The sequence below is a fragment of the Simochromis diagramma genome, unplaced genomic scaffold (genome assembly GCF_900408965.1).
Source record: "Simochromis diagramma unplaced genomic scaffold, fSimDia1.1 OVJJ01000802.1, whole genome shotgun sequence".
Lineage (NCBI taxonomy): Eukaryota > Metazoa > Chordata > Actinopteri > Cichliformes > Cichlidae > Simochromis > Simochromis diagramma.
In genome coordinates this window covers 21382949-21405025 of record NW_024387492.1, presented here as the reverse complement: position 1 = coordinate 21405025, position 22077 = coordinate 21382949, and the positions used below count along the sequence as shown (strand labels likewise).

The following is a 22077-nucleotide window of genomic DNA, read 5'->3' as shown; positions in this document are numbered from 1 at the left end:
AGGCCAGAAGCAGACACATCCGTTTGTTTGCGTGCACGCCACACCTGCATGTAAAACTCTTCCTGTTACATTTGCTGCTGCAGTTTTTGCTGCTGATTTGCATCTCTCTTCCTTCTTGCCCTCACACTTTTCAGCATGTAAGACAGAGAATGGCCAGAACTATGCGGACACCTAAACATGACATTGTAATTCCCAAGAAGGTCAACACTGACATTACAGCATGACCTTTTCTGTATTCTCGCTCTTCTTTTTTTTAAGTCTGCCTGATATTTTTCACATGGTGGTTGTTTAAGGGTTCCCTACATGTGATGAATTATCTTATTCTCTACATTGTGGACACAGGAAACATTTGACAAAATGGTAATAAATTGTACTCCTATTGTGTTCATTCACCTCAACAATGGTCAAAAATTGAAATAATAAAATTGTTCAGAGTTTTAACATTTGCAGACTGAATGCTCTTGTAAGTAGGAAGTAGGTGATGCTGTGCCAGAACCCTATACATGTTGCTCTCTGACGCACCAGAAGGAAAATGTGTTGTAAGAGAACTTCCAGTTTAGAGTCAACATTGTTTTTGCACAATAGGATGAAAACATGTCTCTCACTTTAGGTGTCACTTTGTTCCATAAAAGACACCGTAACTTATCGCTATAGTATGATAGTATGATGTCTTGAGCCAACCCCATTTCTTTATATTTTTCTGGAAAATGTTAAATAGGTGCAGTGATGTATTGAGACATCTGACAATATAAAATATACACATAAAAAGCAAAAAAAGATTCTGTAAAAGTATGTGTGAGTGTTTGCATTTGGTATGACCACTCTTTGAAGGACATTTAAAACTTTTCTTTGGCTGCCTTTTCTCACACTGCCACAGTGATATTGAGGTCCAAGTTCTGGGGAGGCCAATCCATGATTAATAGTTAATAATACTATAATAATAGTAGTCTATTCAGGCATGCTATTACTGCACTGGCAGTGTGTCTGGCATCAGTGTCAGGCTAAAAAATGGTGTTGCCAATCAAATACTTTCCATATCCCAACACCACTGCCAGAAATGCAACCATGTTTTCCAGACAACTGTAGAAACCCACTGTTGAACCTCTCTCTTGACCCCCTCCATACATATTGACAAATATTTTAACCAAAAATATCTAAATTGCATTCATCACATCATCAGACCTGTTACCACTGATTTTCAGTCCAGTTCTTCTGTAGTTTGGCGTACCTCACCCTTTTCATCCTGCTTCCTTTCCTTATGAATGGCTTCCTGACAACCATCTACTGAGACTTCCTGATGAAGCTTCAGTGAACAGTAGGTGGATCAACAGGAGAGCCAAATGCATGGCTCAGGTCCTGTGTCCGGATACTGTTAAAAAATATTGTTTTATGCCAGTCAAACTGTGTTATCATTAAAATTTTTCTTTGATTTTTCTTTTAACATTCAGTTCAGTGTTTTTGCAACAGACCGCTAGTAACAAAGTGTGAACATACAATTTAAAGTTGTCTGTTATGTGTAAACACAACACTGGATCAACCCTCGAGGTAGGTCTTTTCTATGGTTGAATGATTCATAGGTCAGTGGCTTAACAAACAAACAAAAAAACATTCCTTTGAAATGGTAAGGTACAAGGACTGGACTGAAAACGAGTGAAAAAGCAGGACTGGAGAACTGTTGCTCAACAAAACAAAGTCTGGCTCCTTGGAAGCAAAATACAAAGAAATAAGGAGCGGCTCAACAAATATGCAGGAGAAATATTGAGATGTTTGCATGTGGATTAATATTTTAATCCAATCATAAATTTTACCATTGTGACCCTATCACATGACTCCTACCATATGATTGATGATGGTGTTTTTTAATACGTGATTGTCTGATGAGGAAGAGTAGTGCTCTAAACATCACTCTGTTTGAGATATTTCAGTACTGGCTTTTTAGCGTGGATGTGCCTCTCTTCCTTTTAGTGTTGTATACACTTAATCATTACTTTCTACCTGAGCTTGAAACTCCATTGCTGGGATTTTCCTTTCATCGAGACACAACAAGACAGAACTTTGACATGCAGTCTGCTATGCTGACCGGGTCGTCTACATACCTTTGGTCACATCATATAAATCGACATCAAAGCATCAGTGAGAAAGTTATCAGATTTTCTAGATCTACACGGCTGCATTATACATGCCTGGGTGAGTATACTGTATGTGTACAGTGCTGGACTGTAGACAAATCCCCAAGTGTTGTAAAAATATCCCGCATGAAGGGCGCTGACATCCCGTCTCTGTGGAAACCAGATGGATGTTTACAGTCCAAACAGCACACCTGATAGAAGCACACTGGCACTTTCAGCTGTGGCATTTTTGTTTTTCAGCAAGTGAATGAGAAAAAGAGACACCCAGAGGGACAGAAAGAGAAGCAGAGGGTTAAGTTAATTGGATGAAGGACAAGAAGCAGGGAGAGGAAATGTAGGAGAGAGATCGCATAAAGCCGGAAAGAACAAAAGGCTTTACAGCGGATGAAACAAAGACACAGAGAGAGAATCATGTGCAGAGGTCAGGTGAATTTCAGCTTCCAGGAAACAGAAACTTCAGATTGATTAAAGATTCCTGCTTCCTGCTACTGTTCCTGCCTGCAAAGATAGAGGTTTCCATTCGCTCAGAGTCCTTAGAGGCAGAGCTCAACACAGAGTAGCCATCTTGGTTACACCTCCACTCCAGTATGTCAGTGCAGGCTAACTAAAGTAGTCCTGACCATCATGAAAAGTGCTGGTAAATTTTCTAAAGTGTTCCCAAATATCCTTTTAAATCAGTTTCCGTCCCCACAGAACGATACAACCACCATGGTGGTGGTGCATTATTTTTTTGTAAATTTCTATTCAGATTTGTCTTTAATTTAACACCTCCAACTCATATAGTACACAGTATAAATATACTCTTATTTACAATTCACATTAAAAAATATTTTCTAAAAAATGAAATACAAAATGTGAAGAAGAAAATGTGTGCTACTGGAACAAACAGAAGTAGTAGTTCACTTTTAAATTAGCACAAACCTGCAGCGACTGATCGGTAAACATGGCTTTGTTTAACTAGGACTTAAACCCTTCCCTAAATTTAACCAAGTAGCTTCTGTGCCTAGACTCTACCACATCTTAACCACAGTGCTGAAGGATCATGAGACACTCATATGCTCATTTTTGGAACAATCACATGGATGAGTTTTGAGATGCTGATAAACAAGTAAGTGTGGGAAATTTAAAACAGATGCAGAGACAGACTCTGTCTCTTTACATGGTATTGATTATTAGTATTTGTGCTTAACTCTTAGCGAAATGTGCAATCCTTAGCTTTTTCTGGGGTTTATCAGCAATAAATATTACAAAAGTATCTGGTGAAGGCTCACTCACCTCAATAAAAACCAAATTAAGAATTAATTAAGGAGAAAAATGTAACAAATAAATCAGATGACTGTCACTAAGAAAGACTAGTGTAAGCACTTTATGTCCAAGGAAGTTCTACCTAATCAAATATTTCCAGAAGTCCATCCATCCATTTTCAGCAGCCCAAGCAGAGAAGCCCAGACCACCCTCTCCCCAGCCACCTCCTCCAGCTTATCCAGGGGAACATCAAGGCGTTCCTAGGCCAGCCGAGAGATATAATCTCTCCAGCATGTCCTGGGTCTGCTCCGGGGCCTCCTTCCAGTGGGACATGCCTGGAAAACCTCACCCAGGAGGCGCCCAGGAGGCATCCTTGTCAGATGCCCGAACCACCTTAACTGGCTCCTTTCGATGTGGAGGAGCAGCGGCTCTACTCTGAGCCCCTCCCGAATGGCCGAACTTCTCACTCTAAGGGAGAGGCCAGCCACCCTTCGGAGGAAGCCCATTTCCACCGCTTGTATTCATGATCTCGTTCTTTCGGTCACTACCCACAGCTCGTGACCATAGGTGAGGGTAGGGGCGTAGATCGACCAGTAAATTAGGAGCTTCGTTTTTAAGCTCAGCTCTCTCTTCACCACAACAGACCGGTACAGCGTCCGCATCACTGCAGCCGCTGCACCAATCCGTCCCTTCTCCCATCACTCGTGAACAAGACCCCGAGATACTTAAACTCCTCCACTTGGCACTCCACCCTTTTCTGGCTGAAAAGGGTGGAGTGCCTCATGGTGGAGTGCCTCTCATTTCCAGAAGTGAGAAACTATTTGGATTTTCTTTTGGCTTTTACCCTCACACTGAGGAGCTTATACGGTCATTGTAGGCCACGCTGTGGGATATGGATCTCATAAACGTTGACTGCACACTGAATTGGCAGCAACTTTTTATTTTGCATATTTTACTTCTGTCTTTTCCTTTTTTTCTTTAAACAGTGACTGTGTCAACGATCCACTTTTTTTTTCCATGTAAGACCATTACACCATCTGACATCACGACTCACATTATCACTATGACTCTTTCATTTGAGTCTCCTGGGATTTTGGTCACCTGGAATAGCGTCATTGGTAAATGCCCATTTTATGCTACGTAAACACATGAGGGCAAAACCACATGCGTGATCAATACCAGCCACACATGGGCTTGACACAGTTCTTGTTTTCTCCTGCAGTCTTTACTACTGTCTTGTCTCACACATGCACACACAGAAGGTGAGGAAACCAAAGGAACAGATGAAGCTGCTGTCAGCAGCACCTGCTCCTCCTCCACAGCTCACAGTCCTCCCCTGATCCCTCTTGTTTCTCCCCCCTTTTTTTCCTTCATATCTTTATCGCTGTTCTCCCTTCTCTGTTTTCGTTTGTAGTCTCCACTCAACTCTCTTTCCAACTTCCTCCTCTCTTCACCCAACCACCTCCCTCAACAGTCTTATTTCTTTACCGCCGCAGCCTCTTTAACCTCAACGTGGGGTTACAAAACATTAACAAAATCACACGAGGTGAACCATATAATTTGCTGGAAAAAAAGATTGGGAAAAAAAGCTGTTTTCATTCTACAACTACTTTCGCTTTTCCTTGCAATAACTTTTATGTTCTCTTACAATACTTTTGGTTTACCTCGCAATAAACTTTGCACTGCCTTGCATAAAACTTTGCATTTCTTCCCTAAGCCATATGAACAGCTGATATGTCACTTTAGTCCAGTTCAACACACCACCAGTTCAGGGAATGGCATGACCGATGATGTGACGCGCTACATAAAGCATTTGCTGCTCATTACTCTGTTAAACATGTGGATCCCTGACGCTACGCAGCCACTGGCTGTGAGGACAGCTGTGCTGCTCAGCCTTATTTGCACAGCAGCCACAGCTTTGCATGGGGATGGATGGTTATACTGCTCACACTGCAAATGCGCTTGAATTATTATATTAATTAGACCATGGCAGCTGTACTGTGGCTACATTTACTATTTTTTAATAATTTTGGCAGTTAGCATCAATCCGCAAAGGATTTGAATCAGCAGTGCTTCAATTCACCAAAAACACTACAGTACTACAACCACACATACAGCTCCTTTATGTAATTGGTGCCGATTCCATAAATTAATGTTTCGCAACCCTGCCATTACTTTATAACGCAGTATAGGAAACACATTAACATTTGACCTGTACACTTAGAGAGAGGGGTCAAGAGGCAACTGAAAATTATGTGAATTAACTACTAGAACATTTGCAGCCACCACACATCAGACTACTTGAACACCTCAGAAGATTTTAAATGCATTAGTACACTATTAGTGTACGCAACTCAGACTATGATTGGATGGGCTACTCAGGTGTATAAATAACAACTGAAATATTTTTTGATATATATTTCAAGATTTTCATCCACGTTATTTTGTGGTTCTTGATATGAACACCTGTCTCAATAAACACTGTGGAACAGACTCCAGCTCTACTATCTTGGATGGCAGATATTGAAAGAATTGCTCAGGTTGAGTCTTTTGGAGGCAAAGTTAAGGAGGCAAGAGTGAGATGGTTTGGACATGTGCAGAGGAAGGACAGTGGATATGTTGGATAAAGGATGCTGAATATGGAGCAGCCAAGCAGGAGGAAAATAAGACGAAGGTGACAGAGGTATAGCGTGAGATGGAAGCACGCGGTTTACTGTAAGCGGTGTAGCCCGAAGAATAAGGAGACTTGGAGAAGCAATGCCAAGAAGTACTGAAGCTGTTGAGTGTCCCATCACATTTCCCATGACAGGTGCTTCATGTTCTTTTGGCTCATTGGATTTGGCACTGATCTGAAGCTCTATTCTTTATACATCTATTTGCACTGGCACAGACTGTCTGCTAAAGAGTGACACAGAAGAATGTTAAAAAAATAATACAATAATACAGTTTAGAGGAAGGATGGTGGAGATGGCTTGAATCAACCGGCCAACTGAGGTCTTTCTGTGTGGAGTGTGCATGTTCTTCCAATGCTAGGATGAAAAAAATCGATAGATATGATACGGTTTATTTTTCCTCTATGTGTGTAACTTAACTTAAAAAGAATTACAACCACAAACAAATTAAGTTGAGTTGTTAGTCAATTTCTTGGTCATGAGGAATAAGAACAGGAAAACACAAAATAATCAGAGCGTTATTTTGAAAGGAGAAAGAAGTATTTCTTTCTTCTCTTCCAGCGTGCTAAACATTTTGATCCCTTAGCTCTCGAGGTCAAATTGTTCGACCTCAGATGTCCAGCGAGGGGAGCCGTCACACGACTCGTACTCGACTCGGCCAAACACAAAGAGGAGAGATTCAGGAATCTGCATTTGTGCGATTGTGTGTATTTATGAAAGAGAAAGAGAGGGAGTGAGAGCGTGAGAGGCTGTTGTATTAAGCCTTTGTTTTTCTCTCCACAGTCTTTCTTTGTTTTAATGTCTTGATGTCTTTTGACCTCCGCCACCCTCCCTCTTTCTCTCTGTTTCAACGACTTTCAGTCATTTCTGGTTGACAAAAGCAGGAACAGTTTCCATCTTTCCCTTTTGCGTCTCTCTCTCTCTATCTTTAAGTTGGAGAGAACCATGGGGGGAGACTTTCTCTCAGCTTTTCATCCTTCTCAATCCTTCACTTTCTCACTCCTCTGCTCTCTTTTAATCTTTCTTCATTTTTCCATTTTCACATCTTTCCTTTTCCCACTCTTTCAATTTCTTCCTCGTACTCTATTTCTCTGTTTCATACTTCACTCCCTCCCTCTCCTCCATCATCTATCTCCTGTTTCTATTCATTCCTCTTCTTTTCCCCCTCCTTCCGTTGGTAGTAATCATCCCTCACCTTTTTCCCCATTTAAAGTTACACTTTCTGTCGTCTGTAGTTTTAATTAATCACGCGACTCGTTAGCAAACTCTCCCCCTCGACTGTTAATTAATCAGGTTTCTGGCTTAATGAACAGTCTAAACTCGTTAAACCTGTTTCGCTCTTAATTAGACCGTTAGCTCGGGGGTCTAACACTCCGACAAGACTATTATCCACTACTACGCCTCAATGGCAGCCGCCGTGAGTGTGTGCGTGAGCGTGTGTGTTAAGATTACCTCACTCTCTAATGGGGCTACTCAAATATTTATAGGGCAGGAAGCTGAATGGGAAGAATGATAGCGCTCAGGGAGACAGCAGACACTGAGGGAGTACATGAGAAGACTGATGCTGCCTTCAAGTGCTCCACGTAAGTTCCAACTTCCGACCTCGGAAGCTGTAAAGATGTGAAAAGCCCGAAGGGTCACAACACACCTCTCCTCCTTCAAATGTAATGTGGACATCAGGTTGGACTGGTGAGTGTTTCTAAATTAACGATGGCGGTTATTAAGACCAACATCACCCCACTGTTGGCTCACAGAAATATATTTGCATGGCCGTTATTTGCCCACATATATCAATAAAAGATGGCAAACATGCGTGGCACAATTCTGCTACATCAATAAAAAAAAATCAACAAGGGTAATGCTTTACTCTGTCGGACTGATGCTCGTGTTTACAAGGTTATCTGCTGACCACAAAGGTGTTAACATAGCTATGTACTGTGTGAACAGAGTGTCCAGTTAGTTGTCCCATGATGTCTAATAGAAACTTATAAAGGCCTTTTGCATGTTATACCAAAGGGTAATCTGATAAATTAAGGTAGCAGGCAGTACTTACCTGCAAGGGAGATTACAATTAAGGAATTATCTTAATTATCTGAGGTTGCTGGAGCAGTTTATATGAGAAAGTGTATAGAAAAGATGGATAATGCGACACCACTCAGTAGTTTGTGAAGTCCCATCTTGAAGCCTCAAGCACACTCCCTTTAATTTTACACACACAAACTAAAATAAAGTATCAAAAACCATAAAACCCCATTTTGAAACCTCACGCGATGACAGAGCTGGAAGTTAAAGTTAAAGTTCATGAGAGAGTGGCGCGCTAGGTTAGCAGCTAATGCCGAATGTTAAACGCTGGCCTAGTTAGTAAGCTTCACTGACCAAAACTGGAACGCCGACTTATTTAATGGGCTTTTAGTCCAATTAAACATGCAGCAAGCCATATTATTGGTCAGATAATTGCATTGAAAATGCTCCAAAAGGTAGAAATAACCAAAAGCAGTCACACTCCTAATAATACACAACTTTAAGTCTTAGTAATTGAGAACATGGTTTAAACTATAAGCCATAAAAAATACACCCCAGTAAACTCATGAAGAGACTGAAAAATGTTTTTCATGCAAGCCCGTTAACATGTTTATCTCTGCTATAAATTTCAGCACTTTAACATCAGAGTCTGCGAGGGCTGACTCACTTTTGAAGCCAGCATCACATGCAATTAATAAGAACGCCCTAACACCCTCCGTCTATTTTAATAAAACCATTACCTGAAAACGCTTTAAATATAATAGTTTTCACCAGACTAGCATGCTTTAACTAGCAAGCTTGGGCAAGGAGAGGATGTCATCCATGAGTTTTCTACTGGCGATGTTTGGATAGCAGATTCAGTCTCAGTCTGAGAACTAGTCTTAATTCTAAAAGTCTTTGTTTCAAGTTTACAATGGGAAAAATTGTTTTCAGGAGTCTGAGTGTAACAGAAGCATTTTGCTAACACACCTATCAGGACATTGTGTGCATGTAGCCTTAAGGTCTGAGCTGGTGAAAGTTCTCACATTCCATCTGTAATTTTAGACAAACACAGTAATATAAAGTGTCAAAACTTGTAAAAGACAACACAGAGTATGCTAAAGTATCACAGCAATAAGCACTGGAACAATCTGCTGAGGACCATTGGATGTTTTTCCGCTTGTTTGGCAGGGGAAAGGTTGGGAAATTTACAAAAACACAAATCTCAGTGATTTAGAGCTGCAATTTAGATCAGATCTGAGTCCTGAATGGTTGCTTCGTCCTTCGGGCGAATCAAAACAGCTCTGCCAAGGGAATGAGGTAATTCCACTTGTTTCCAATTCAGTTCACTTGTTTCAAGAATTTTCTGGCAGCAAGTGTAAGGATCTTAATAGAAGAGGAAAACAAAGGCAGATTGCTACATGTAATTAAAGAGCCGAAATGTGTGTAAACTGGCACGTGATTGAAAGTAAGTCATGACACAAGTGGCACAACATTGGAGTGACCTCACCCCCATTCAGAGATTTCCCCCTTCGTGTAGAACAAATGGGACTTTAAGACCCTTAATTATGTTAAATGACTGGTTGACGGTTATCTTTAGCGACACAGGAGGCAGAATGACAGGCAGCAAATGAGAGAGATGGGAGATGACGGCATCTCTGTGGTATCTGGCTGGGGAAAGTTGGAGCGATGACATCACACTGTCAAACACACACACACACACAACACAAATCCACAACGGAGAAAAAGCATGAGGTCAAGGTGTTGTGTTACACTGATGAAGAGCAAGGGAAGACGAGGATAGGAAATGAGAGTTAGGGGAGAGAGAGAAATAACGTGAGGGAAAGCCGGCGAGAGAGAGAGAGAGAGAGAGAGGAGGGAGAGAGGGAGAGATGTGCTCTGGCTGCTAAAGAAAGAACAAAACAATAAAACAAGAGAAAGAAGAAAGATGAGGGAAAATAGGTCAGCATTAAGTCAGTGTTGAGGGACTGGGTGGAACCAGATGGGAAACACATGCTGTGAAGCACACACAGAATGAGTGTGGGTGGAGCCTAATGATGATGACCTATTGACACCAGATACATGAATGACACCCTTCCTCTTTACTTCCTCTCCTCCTGTCATTCGCTCTTGAAAAAATATTCATCTGAACTTTATCACTATCAAGCCTGTGGAATTCTGGGTATCTGAGTCCCTCAAGAATTTTGCAGCAAGCCCCTTCAATCAGTGCTGTAACTTCACAAGAATGCTGCATTCAAGTCACATGGGAGAGGGGGTAAATAAGAGCTACCTGTAAGAAAACAGTGATTGCCTAACTTTCAACCTGAGAATAAGATAAGGAAAGACTTCCCAGCCTATTTTCAAATTCTAAATTGCAATACTATTAAAATAATACCATAAAAACACATATTCCAACCAGAAATACTACTCAAATACATCTATATAACTGCTCTGAACTAGAAATTGTAAAGAAAAAACATAGTTTTAAGTCACGTGACTGGAGCTGAGGCCTGTCTGGAAGAAGTCATTGTTCAGAGCTGCTGGACACTTGTTACAAAGTGACAGTGTCAAAGTGCTTAGGTATTGAAAACAAAGCACTTGTATGAATGTGTGTGTGAATGAGTTGTAGTGAATAACAGTTACGTTCAATTTTTGTTTTTGTTTCAAGCTACGAATGTTTAAAACATAAACCAAAGGTAAAAATAAAATCAAACTGCACGTTGTGGTCACTGAATAGCACATGCTGCAGCAATTTCAATTACTAACAACAGCAAAATTCCTGCCAAAGCTTAATTTTAGCAATGTTGGAAAACCCTTTCCTTTGTTACTGCTGTCTAGATGATCACATACGAAAATAAAGAGCGTAATATATTTCAGTCTGGAGTTGTAGATTGTTTTACTGTTTGGGGTTTGCAGGGTAAAAGGGCCAGGGGCTGCTGTGAAGAAGGACAAATCGGTAAAATTTAGTGCTGATGTTTGCACTGCAGGTTAAAAGAAATGTTTTCACGTGCAGGGCTCTCTTTGTAACAGGTGTGAACTAAGTAAATGGCTACTTACTGCACCTGGTTGAAAAATTATTCAGCACTAGAAAAATAAACCCATGAGTAGAAGAAAGCTCATCCTTTCCTGATCTTTCCTGTAAAGATGTGATGTCACCTAAAACTCTACCTATCATGTCATTCCATGTTACGTTACTGGATAACAGAAACATTACATGACTTAAGACTCAGATCTTAATTTATCTCTATTATTAATTTAGACTGTTTATGTCAGTGTTGAATACCCAAAGATAAAGAGATAACACTTCTATTTCACCAGTTTATTACCGTCATATCAATAAACTACACAGTTAAAATTTTCAGCCTACTGGCTACAATAACTAGTATTCATTGCTAGTAATTGTTCATATGGCTGAAACCTGCTTATTTTTCAGTTCATTAAACATTGAAACGACATGATTTGGTTTACCATTATTAAAAATGTTTTATGAATTGAAACTTGAGAAACTCGGAGCTGCTGTTCTGGTCTCAGAGGTGAACTAACAAAGAAGAGGCCACAATAATAAACACTCTATTACAGTTAGAGAAATCTAAATGGCTATGTCAGCTGGTGTGGTCTAGCTTAAAGCCACATTAAAAATAATTTAAAAATGTCAATGTATTTACCAAATATCTGGAAAACTGTTTACATGACCTTAACATATAACCCTATTTCGTAAAGAGGGTACTCTGTGGAGATCTGATCAGGTCATTTCTGGATGTGCCAAAGACAAAACATAGAAAAGTTTTGCACGTCACAGTCAAAAGAAATTAACTCACACCTGCTATTGAATGAACACCTTGTGGAATTCAGGTGTCCTGTCAGTGTTGTTGCTCACACATGGGAATGTGTGCGTAGTTTGTCTTTGTGGAGCGCTACTGGGCGTATGCATGTTTGCATGTTTGTTTTCTTAATCTTTGCATGTTGTTACCAGTGTGTGTAAGTGTTTCTGGGTGAGGATGAAACAGCATGACACCTACATTTTATTATCTTTCAGAGCCGCTGAAGCGTGAATACCTGATTGTCTCCATCGTGCAGAGAAGCCAGCCCTCGACACCTGCGGCCGTCACACTGCGGTGACGGTGCCAACGTGTGTGTATGCGCATTAAACAATAAACACTCTCACACACCCACATAGGTAGTATGTAAAGATGAGCACACATCGCAATTAAGGTACAGTTCATTCACAGCCTGTGCAGTTAGTACTTTTTATAATAATATAATGTATTAGCATAAAATACCCAACCTTTGCAAGGGACTGCTGGGTTTACATGTCAAAGCCCGCAGCTTTTCACATTGATGACATATTGGTGCAAGATCCAAGAAATGAAACATATTACAGTGCAAACTCCTGACCAACACTGAAACCAGTCTCACTAACAGTATGCACCAACTGTTCTTCATCCAGGTGGTGTTAACAGTAAAATAGGCAAAGAGTAAATTTATCGCTGCTCCTTGATTATTTTAAACTGCCTGCATCTTTTCTAGCCTAGCTGACCATTCAAAGTATTACTACAAGCAGATTAACAGAAGCATTAGTTTCAGTTAGTTTTCATTTTAGCTTACGTTAAGGTTCACATGGACATTAATTACAACTTAACCTGAAATATACACTTTACCCTGCATGACTTGGCAGGGTGACGTTTTGTCGTAGCTCACATAGCAGTGAAGAAAACAACAATAGCCCTGCTGATTTATGCTCACATGGCAATGACAGGGCTGACACTACTAATGTATAAATACATTTACTCCTTTTTAGCAAGAAAGCAAAGTAAATCGATCTTACTGACAGCTCAGTTTGTACAGAGACACCTGATTTCCGTCAAAGACAGAAAGAGCACCGTTCTACTTGAAAAACCCTTCTCCTCACATATAAAGGCTTGAACAACCAGCCTTATCTTAAAGACCTCACAGTACTGCATCACTCCATTAGAGCTCTTTGCTTTCAGACTGCAGGATTACTTGTGGTTTCTAGAGTATTTGTTGGAGGCAGAACCTTCAGCTTTCAGGCCCCTCTTCTGTGGAACCAGCTTCCAGTTTGGATTTTCTACTTTTAATTAGGCATAAAACTTTCTTTTTGATGAAGCTTATAGTTAGGGCTGGATCCTGAACCGTCTTTTAGTTACACTGTAAAAGACCTAGGTTTTGTTTATACACCACTCTACATTTAATCATTTGTTGTTATTAATCTCTCGTTTGCCTTTTGTCTTGACCTGGTGCTCTGACCTGAGCCTGGATCTCCCGGATGTTTTTTTTGTACTTTAAATACATAAAATTGAATTGAAATGGAAGAAAGTACCAAATGAAGCAAAAATTAAAAATTAAACAAGCTTAAGTGTCCTCAGGTGATAGACGGTGATTTTTAAACTGCATTTTGAGCCTGCTCGAATACAAATCATATAAATATCACATCCTAATTTCGTAGTTTATCATATTTTCTTCCATGTGTAATGAAGTAGATTAGTAGATTTTGTGATGCAAACAGCAGATTTCCAACCAGCTTTCCCATTTTTTCCTGTCACCACACATCACAGCGAGCTATCGCCTGCTACATCACAAATCCGGATCCTTGTAGACATGTTTCCTACAGCTTAAACGTGTTATCAGGTACCATAAAATAACACATTAATTCAAGTTCCGTCTGATTCTGCCGAATCACAAACTCAGGATCCCATTAAAGTGCTTCAAGCGCTCTCTGCCACTGCTGTGATCCCTGCATCATCACATGTGAAGCTTTCCGTGTGGTATTTGCATGGGAATAATTTGGGATTTTCCACACGTGCCACTGATGTGGTCCCTCTGTAAACACACTGAAAGAACTAAGCAACAACCACTAATCATATCTGGTCGGAGAGACGCTGCCAGCTGCTTCCCTTGTCAGGTGTCGTCAAGGCCGTTTGTACGTCATCACATGTATGCTCACCCCAGAGAACCTCTTTTAAATCTTCCACAAACATTTTGCATGTGGCAGGATTTTTTATTAAAGCATGACATTTTTTCCCCTCATTTAAGGAAACCTAAGCTGCTCCTTCATTCAATTTTATTACAAACACATGAACTGCACAAAACAAAAAAAAACTGCTAAAAAAACCAGCCGGTCCAGTTCTGCAGGATCCAAATACCTCTACAGGTGTGACCAGTCGTGATCATACCGCACATCATGCACATTTAGACAGAATAACAGACGTCTCCTCTGTAAGCTTTAAGTCAAACAGCTGACTCGAGGTTTACTTCAAATGAGTCAGTGGTGGATTCTGGGAAAGGGTTTGGTAAGGATGACCATGACTGATGGGAAATACATGTACACACACCCAACACACATACACACACACAGAGTCCCAGATTGTTATGTATTTTATTGCTTTGGCAACATAGTAGTGACAGCCGTGCCAATGATGGATGTTTGAATTTAACTGAACAGAGGGGGAGGAGAGGGGGAGAGACACACACAGAAAGATTAAACAAAAAGTGAAACACAAACAGAATTATATTCAAAAAAATAACCAGAGGTACTGAATACTTAGAGACCTGTTTTTTTTTTTATAGTTTCCCATTTCAAAATACAACCACACGAACTGGGCAACAGTGGAGAAGAGGAAACAGATGCAGCTTTCTTTTCAGACCCTGTCACATGTGTTCTTCTATACCCACGAGGACTCTCAGTGACATGCCCAAGCTTCACCGTCTGACCTCTAACCCTTAACCTTAAAACCAAATCAGGGTTTTAAATGAAGACGAAAGAAGTGCAAGAGCACATGCTCACATTGTTGCATGCAAACGAGAATAAATATCTTCTAGATTTACAAAATTATCCATTACCTCATGGAAAAAATGAAACACTTAAAAACTTAATTTTCTGCTGATGTGCAAACCCAAAGCTTAAGTGATTTTAGTGGCACTAAGCTATTATCATTACACGTTAACACAGAAACCAAACCAGCCTCTAGGCCCGCACCCAGTGCTGTGTTTCTGGGTCAGCTGCAAAATTATCAATTCCCTCTAAACCCTGGACCAGTCCCCAGTTGGTCAAAAGAAAACTCAAAGATGTATTTCTAACACATGTAGTTATTAGCAGCTTTTTCTGAACTTGAAGTTCTGATCGTTTTTAGAAAGTTCTGACCTGCAATGATAATCGCTCCTCGTGGAAACCACTTCAGTGTCGCCAGCATCCAGTTACATATCCAGCAACTTCTTCTTATCACAAATTTCTGGATTTCAGAAAACTCCCTCATCACCGCAGAATAAGGAAGTGGCTCAATGACATCATTTCTGATTGACCAATGACTGAAATGGTGCGATGTCATGTCTGCTTTGCTGTAAACCAGCTGATTTTCATGAAATGTGGCTGTGCTGCTTGACTAGTTACACATTTTTATTCACCACATATGTGCCAGCACCTTTACTGTACCTTTCTGTTGTATGCTGATACAGTTTAATAGAGTACAACAAGGCTGCTGTACAGTACTGACCCTCGCCCATTATTCATCCTGTGCTACTGCGTGCTCAGCAAAATGCTGAAGGTTACAGCTGACTCAAGAAGGTGCTATAGTGGGAAATAGTCAAATTAAAGCATCCCACAGTTGTCTGCAGTGCACTCCGAGACTCAGTCTCTTGAGTCTCACTCAAAAAGGCACAAATATTTTATTTTTATTTTGTGCAATATAACAAATACGTGTGAAACAAAAGATTACAAAGTAATTACCCTGTACTGGTAACTGTAGCAGTGTACAATATTACAAGTACAATATTTTTCTTTGTATTAGAAGATGGTAGATATTAAAGTACATGGATTTTGTAAGCTAGCATGCCTGGAAAGTCTTGCATGGAAACAGAAAAATGGGCTGGAGCTTTAAAAATAATTCTCAGATAAGACTGGACTGTCCTTTAAAGCCCACAACAGGCTAACCAGTCAAATCAAGGAACAACGAGCCATAGTCAGCCGAAAAGGGTGAGGAAGGTGCATTCTGAAAAGCTTTAAAACAGACAATTAGTGGCATCTTTGAAAGGAAAACGTTCCATTCTTCCCAGAGACACATATGTAGATGGAAATATAGACACAATGTTATACAACCACAGCCAATCAGAGCAAAGATAAATAAAACAATGTGTTTAGGACAGATAAAAATTGATTAATCAGATCTCGAGATAATGCAAAACTACTTTTGTAAATTTGTCTAGTAGAGTCCAACAATAAAAATATTCATCCCAACTTTAAATACTTTCCACCGCTGGTATCTGTGATAGGTGTTTGGAGATGTGCCGACAGTGATCATGACAAAGAGGATGACTCAGGTCTCCGAGGCCTAGGTCCTCATCAATAGTAGGAAGTAACTCGAACCCTATGGCCTCAAAAATCTTTCCAAGTAACACATGAGACACTATTTATATTTTTCCAAAGAAGTCGTTTTTATTTTTCTCACAAATACATGGACAGGGGTTTGGTTTAGAATTACTCTTCATGAGACCTCAAAGGAATAATCAGTCAATCAATCATCATTTTAATATACTGCCCTGCACGTTTTTTCCCCTCGTCATTCTGGCTTGGCCAGAGTACATTTATAACCCTGCAGGGTTCCCAAGCAGGATCTAATTATCTAATTACGTCCGTTTTGACCTCGAGAGTGGCACGCATCTCCTCTGTCCTTGAAGTCACCGTGCCCGGTCTCTCAATTTGGCATTTAACCAGCTGATATTTACATCCCTTAAAAAGGCCTGGACCTTTCAAGGAAACAGGACACATTGGTTGTTTTTCTTGCTCTCTCTAAACTCCTCTTTAGGGCTACTCAGCATGTTCGGCTGAGTAGCCTTAAACATTGTTGTCATCACTGTCAAGTTTGCTCAGATCTTAATTGACAGCAGATGCTCGCTTGTTCTAAATCTACAACAATCTGCTGCTTTTTACGAGTTAATATTTTCAATACTCACAGCTAGTTTAAAGTTACTATCCCAGATGTCTGCCACCTGTTTGCTTCGCGTGCATTTCCCCTCTCTGTCCGCATGCAAACATGTATTTCCATTTAGGTCGTTGCTGTGCATGGGGGCTGCGAAAACAAACTGGATTTATTCTGAAGTTGATATCAGCGCAGCGGGATGCCTGACTTGCCGTCTCTGGAGGCTGTCGGGCAACTGCATCCTCACTCCCTGTCAATAAACCGAGCGTGGGTGAATTTACCCCTGAATTATTCTGCTGTTTAGTTCTATCTAAATACTGCGGTGACCCGTAATTTGAGCCAGTTCAAATTGTTTGTCATTGCCGTTTATTTTGCACTCTGGACCTCAAATTTGCAACAAAACTGCACCAAACAAACTCTCGCCTCACATTTTGCTGGTGAATCACTGTCTGTTGCGTCATTTGATCTCTTGTTTCTGTATGTTTGGATTATTGTGAGCGAGTACTGTGTTGATGAAAGCCATATTTCCCACTGGGGAGAGTAAAAAAAAAAAAAAAAATCCTCGAAGCCTCGACCCCGAACACCTCTTTTTGCTTTTGTTACAGTGCAAGCATTACCCAACTGGGGCAAAACAGCTGCAACAATATCAGAGCAGAGACAGAAAAGCAGAAAAGGAGGGAGTAAGGAGATAGAGGGACGGAGAGGGAGAGAAAGAGGAGGTCAGCGAGGTTCTATTTTTATCTTTCCAGAGTTGGGTCTCAGCTTGAATGGACGTAAAGAAGAATTGTGTTGAAAGGCACGTGCATGCAAATTGTTTCATAACCTTGGCACGCAGCAGGCTGCTGAAAGCCTCTGAGTTTGTGTGCATGTGTGTTTGAATTATCAGAAAACACTTCATCACATCTTCGCTGTGACATAACTATGGCACATCTTCTCATTGCAACATTTTCTGTGGTGCTGATTTGTTTTGTTTTTCATGGTGTCTGTTCATGTTTTGGCTTGTTAATCTTGTGCTGGCAATGTTTAGAATGCTGTCTGTGTGCATGTGTGTGTGCGTGTGTGTGTGCGTGTGTGTGTGTGCGTGTATGTGTGTGTTAGCATGTTGGGGCAGGTAACGTATTATTTTACACCTTTCTAAAATACTTTCTCTGTCTGCCAACCGCAGTGTCTGTGTCAAACCAAAATCATTTCAGCTACTTCGGGTGATGGTAATTTGGCTCCCTGGAATGTGTGCGTGTGTGTGTGTGTGTGTGTGTGTGTGTGTGTGCGTGTGTGTGTGTGTGTGTGTGTGTGTGTGTTTTATATTTGACTTCTAGTTCCATTTCTGTTTGTGGTCAAATTGTAATCCTGTCCTCTCCTGCAGCTCTAATGGTTCACATTAAAAGAATTTTCCTTTTTTCACATGCTCATAAAAACATCAGAAACACTAGAAAACAAGTGTAACCAGGTCAGGAGGGTATAAAACCTGAGAAAGCTAACGCTACATTATGATCCATAAAGACATTCAAAGGTTATCAATAAGATAAGAGAAATAACGTGTAATCAGAAAGAAAATAAAGTGTTACAATCAGAAATAAAGTTTGAAAAGAAGACAAAAAATACTATAAATACCATAGAAACCAGTGTAACCAGGGCAACAAGAGCACAGAAACTCGAATAACTCGTTTTGCAATATTAACTGTAAAAACATGCTAATATTTTCACAGAGATCCATCAACAAGTTCAGCACCACCCTGCATTGCTGTTTAACTGAAGAATCACGGATCCCAAACTAATCGGCGCATCGGCATCGTGTCCACACAAGACGCAGGATGCTGGATCGTGAAGCAGTCAGACAGGATGTAACCACCTCCGCTGCACTCTGAAACACAGTATTTCCAGTGGCTTGCAATGAGCAGTGGTAGTCTGCTGCTGCGTCAAACACAGCCTGCAGCTTCAGAGATCTCATGTAAATTCTATTGAAAGTTGAAAGTTGATCGCTCTGTGACGAATGTTCGCTTGGCCAATAGAAACAAGGCAACTAGCCATCAACAGGCAGAGAAGGCAAACAGGAAGCTGATCTGAACTGACTGAATACAATTCTGCATTTTCACTGAGACCACAGGAAAGCAGAACTGTATCTATTAGTGTGTCACAGCTTGGAAACCCAGGGTTGTAATCACAACATTTTAAGGCTTGCGGTTAGTTCTCACTGGCCAACTTATAGATTTGCATGTACTCCATGCTCAAGCCAGAGATGAGCCAGTCAGTATGAGATTCACAACAGTGTTGAGCTTCTACACTTGTGGTTGGATTTTTCAACACAGCAGTAAAACAATGATCTTAACTCTTCCCCCCCTAAAGATGACATTTAACGACCTCACCAGTACCCTCAGTGACGAGATCTGACACCTCAGCATATATATAGGTTGTGCAATTTTCCAAGGGTAGCGCTAGTAAAATGTATAGGCAGAGATCAACCTCTCTAACAATTCTGAAATATGAAAGAAACTGCTGAGTTCAGAAAAGAGAAACAAGGGTTAGCCCTAGTAGGCCTCCAAAGGGAAAGGGTTACATTTACAGATGAGGCATCCAAAGAGGAGGCTGATTGCCCACACAGCTTCTGCTTAAGTTAGCTCCACGTGAAGGTCAAACCTCTGCATAAGCTGTAACAACAACTCAAAGCTCCAATATTCAGTCCCTTTGATTCTTCTAGAGAATGACATGTGATTGGAAATGTTCTCAAAATAAGATCCTAAGTTTGAATTGTATGTATTTCTCTTCTAATTCGGGGAGATTTGAGGCTGAATGCAAACCTGAAAGTTCATCAGTTGTTCAGAAACTATTCATATTTTTTTTCCCCTGTACAATTCAGTGTCACGTTGCTCCAAAACATATGGTCATGGTTGGGTGAGGAATAGTTATCACCAACAATTACCTAGACCTCAGAGGGTTAAGCAGTCATCGTCACTTCAAATGCCAAAATAACAAAATAATGTTTTACTATGGAAAGTCTTTGCAATGTCCCTCCAGTCTGACTGTATACAGGTGTTTACAGTGAAACTGAAAATTCTTTCCTCAAAGAAATTTCCTTTAAAGCGGATTTATGTTCTTTCTAAATGCAGCATTAAATGTTAAACATGTTGCGTGGAAAATCCAAAGGTTAGAGACACAAACCTGAATTACCCTGACTATTCAAATGTGTTTGCGTACGAACAGTTTGATAAGTGGATGGAAACAAAGCCTTTAAGGAACATTTTTGGCCCAAACACACTGCTCTGATTCACACCGGTGTTTATTAAAGGAAAAACTCATCATCGCATCTACAAAGCCCACATTATGCAACACAAACCGCACAGTCCACTGTCCAGAAAAAAACCCTAAAAGTCCATCATGAAATCAGGATGAGATGCCGGCACGGCTTACCTTTCGGTCTGCGCTCTGTCAGACTGGTTTTAATGGGAGTCCCGACAGAAAGTGTCCTTATGTGGCCATCCTGTGAGAAAACACACATGACAGTGATCATTAGTGTGAGATCATTCATAAAACAAACAAACAAACAAACAAAAATAGCTGTGACAAGATAACTGGCTATGAAAATATCAACAATATTTTTCCATGATGCATGGAACATGTTAGCCATGAAAATGTGTAATAAGTTTCAGTTATCAAATGCTGTACAAACATCCTGTAGCATCAGCAAAGGGCCCAAAAGGTCTGTCTGCCTTTTTTGCATTTCAAGGTGTGAAATCAAGGCTCTCTATACTGCTCATGGCTGCTGTGCCGTTTTTAAGTTTGTCTTTTTATAGAGTTTATTCTTGTAGATTCAATTAGAGGCTGCTGTGTGTGTGTGTGTGTGGGGGGGGGTGTCTGTGTATTTTTCTGAGAGAGTCCAGTCACAGGCGTAACAGGAAATAAACAGGATGCGGTGGAGGAAGTGGTCACAGGAGGTGCGAAGAAAAGAAATCCTAACCCTTTTTAGTGTTGTAAACCCAGACAACAGGAAGACACACTAGAAAATAGAAGAGAGGAAGAAAAAAGAGTGTTGGATGGACAGGGAGAGAGAGAGAGCCATGAAAGTCGGGGTGAGAGAGAAATTAAAAGTAAGAAGGTGACAAGATAAGATGGGGTGAGAGAGAGGAAGAAAAAAATGGAGAAAGGCAGAGGAGCTGGAGAACAAAGGAGGAGGAGAGGAGACAAGCGGGGAGAAACCTTAGAAAAAGAGGAAGAGTAGAGAGAAAGACAACAGTGAGAAAAAAGAAATGTGGAGTGGGATAAGAAGGTGAAACAAAAGGAAAGACGTTGAGGTTGAGAAGATGAGGGGGAGAACAAGATTGAAAGAAAAGTACCAAAAATAATAAGAAGAGTAAGGACAACAACAACAGAGATGGAGGATGGGCGGGGTTAGGCAAACAGAGTGAAAGAAAGAGCTGCACATTTATAATTAAAGGATGAAAGAGTGAAGAGAGAGAGAGCACGAGAAAGGAGGAGAGGAAGAGCTGAAGAAGGAGGGAGGAGGTGAAAGAGGTTGCTGCACAAACATGGAGGAGACAGGTGGCAAAGGGAGGGCCAGACAGAGGAAGCAAGAGAGAATACTGAGGGGAGACGGGAGGATGGTGTAAAGACAGAGGGGGCAGTGGGGGAGAAAGAAAAAGAGGGAGAAAGAGAAGAAAGAGGAGGGGACAGGCAGAGGAAAATAGAGATGTGTAAACAAGAAAGAAACAAGGGTGTAGAGGAAAGAAAAGAAGGGAGACGAGAGAAAGAATGAGACATGGTAAGAGGGGTAGTGGGGAGCAGGAAGTAGCGAACAGAAAGAGGAGGAAGGAGTGAGTAATAAAGGGGAAGAGAGGAGAGAAAGAAACCTCTCAGACAGGAAAGTTCCTTCTATTCATCTGATTTGTCGTCTCGGTGCCACATGGTTTCAAATATGGCTGAGAACGGAAACGCGCGCGCGCATACACACATCACATATACTATTTACTCACAAACAAGAGCGGAAAAGACCAAAAGAAATCCAAACACATACCAACAACGTAATAGATGGAAAACAACAAAACACATACACTGAGAGAAAAGTGTACAGTCATATGTGTCACGCACACACACACGCACACACATACA

At 40.8% G+C, this 22077-nt stretch overlaps 1 protein-coding gene and 1 long non-coding RNA gene across 7 annotated transcripts in view; one reads left to right on the top strand and one right to left on the bottom strand.

Moving 5' to 3' along the window:
* The window catches only part of hivep2a (HIVEP zinc finger 2a), a 118633-nt gene that overhangs the window by 42121 nt on the left and 54435 nt on the right, over positions 1-22077 (bottom strand). For all 6 annotated transcript variants that reach the window (XM_040017189.1, XM_040017192.1, XM_040017190.1 and 3 more), the window contains one exon: positions 20383-20452. The gene's annotated coding sequence lies outside the window, so the exon portion shown is untranslated. The remainder of the gene's footprint in view (positions 1-20382; positions 20453-22077) is intronic.
* On the top strand, positions 12785-20858 carry LOC120724784. Its single transcript, XR_005693990.1, has 3 exons — positions 12785-12928; positions 17827-17833; positions 20846-20858. It is a non-coding gene; the product is annotated as an uncharacterized LOC120724784 (long non-coding RNA).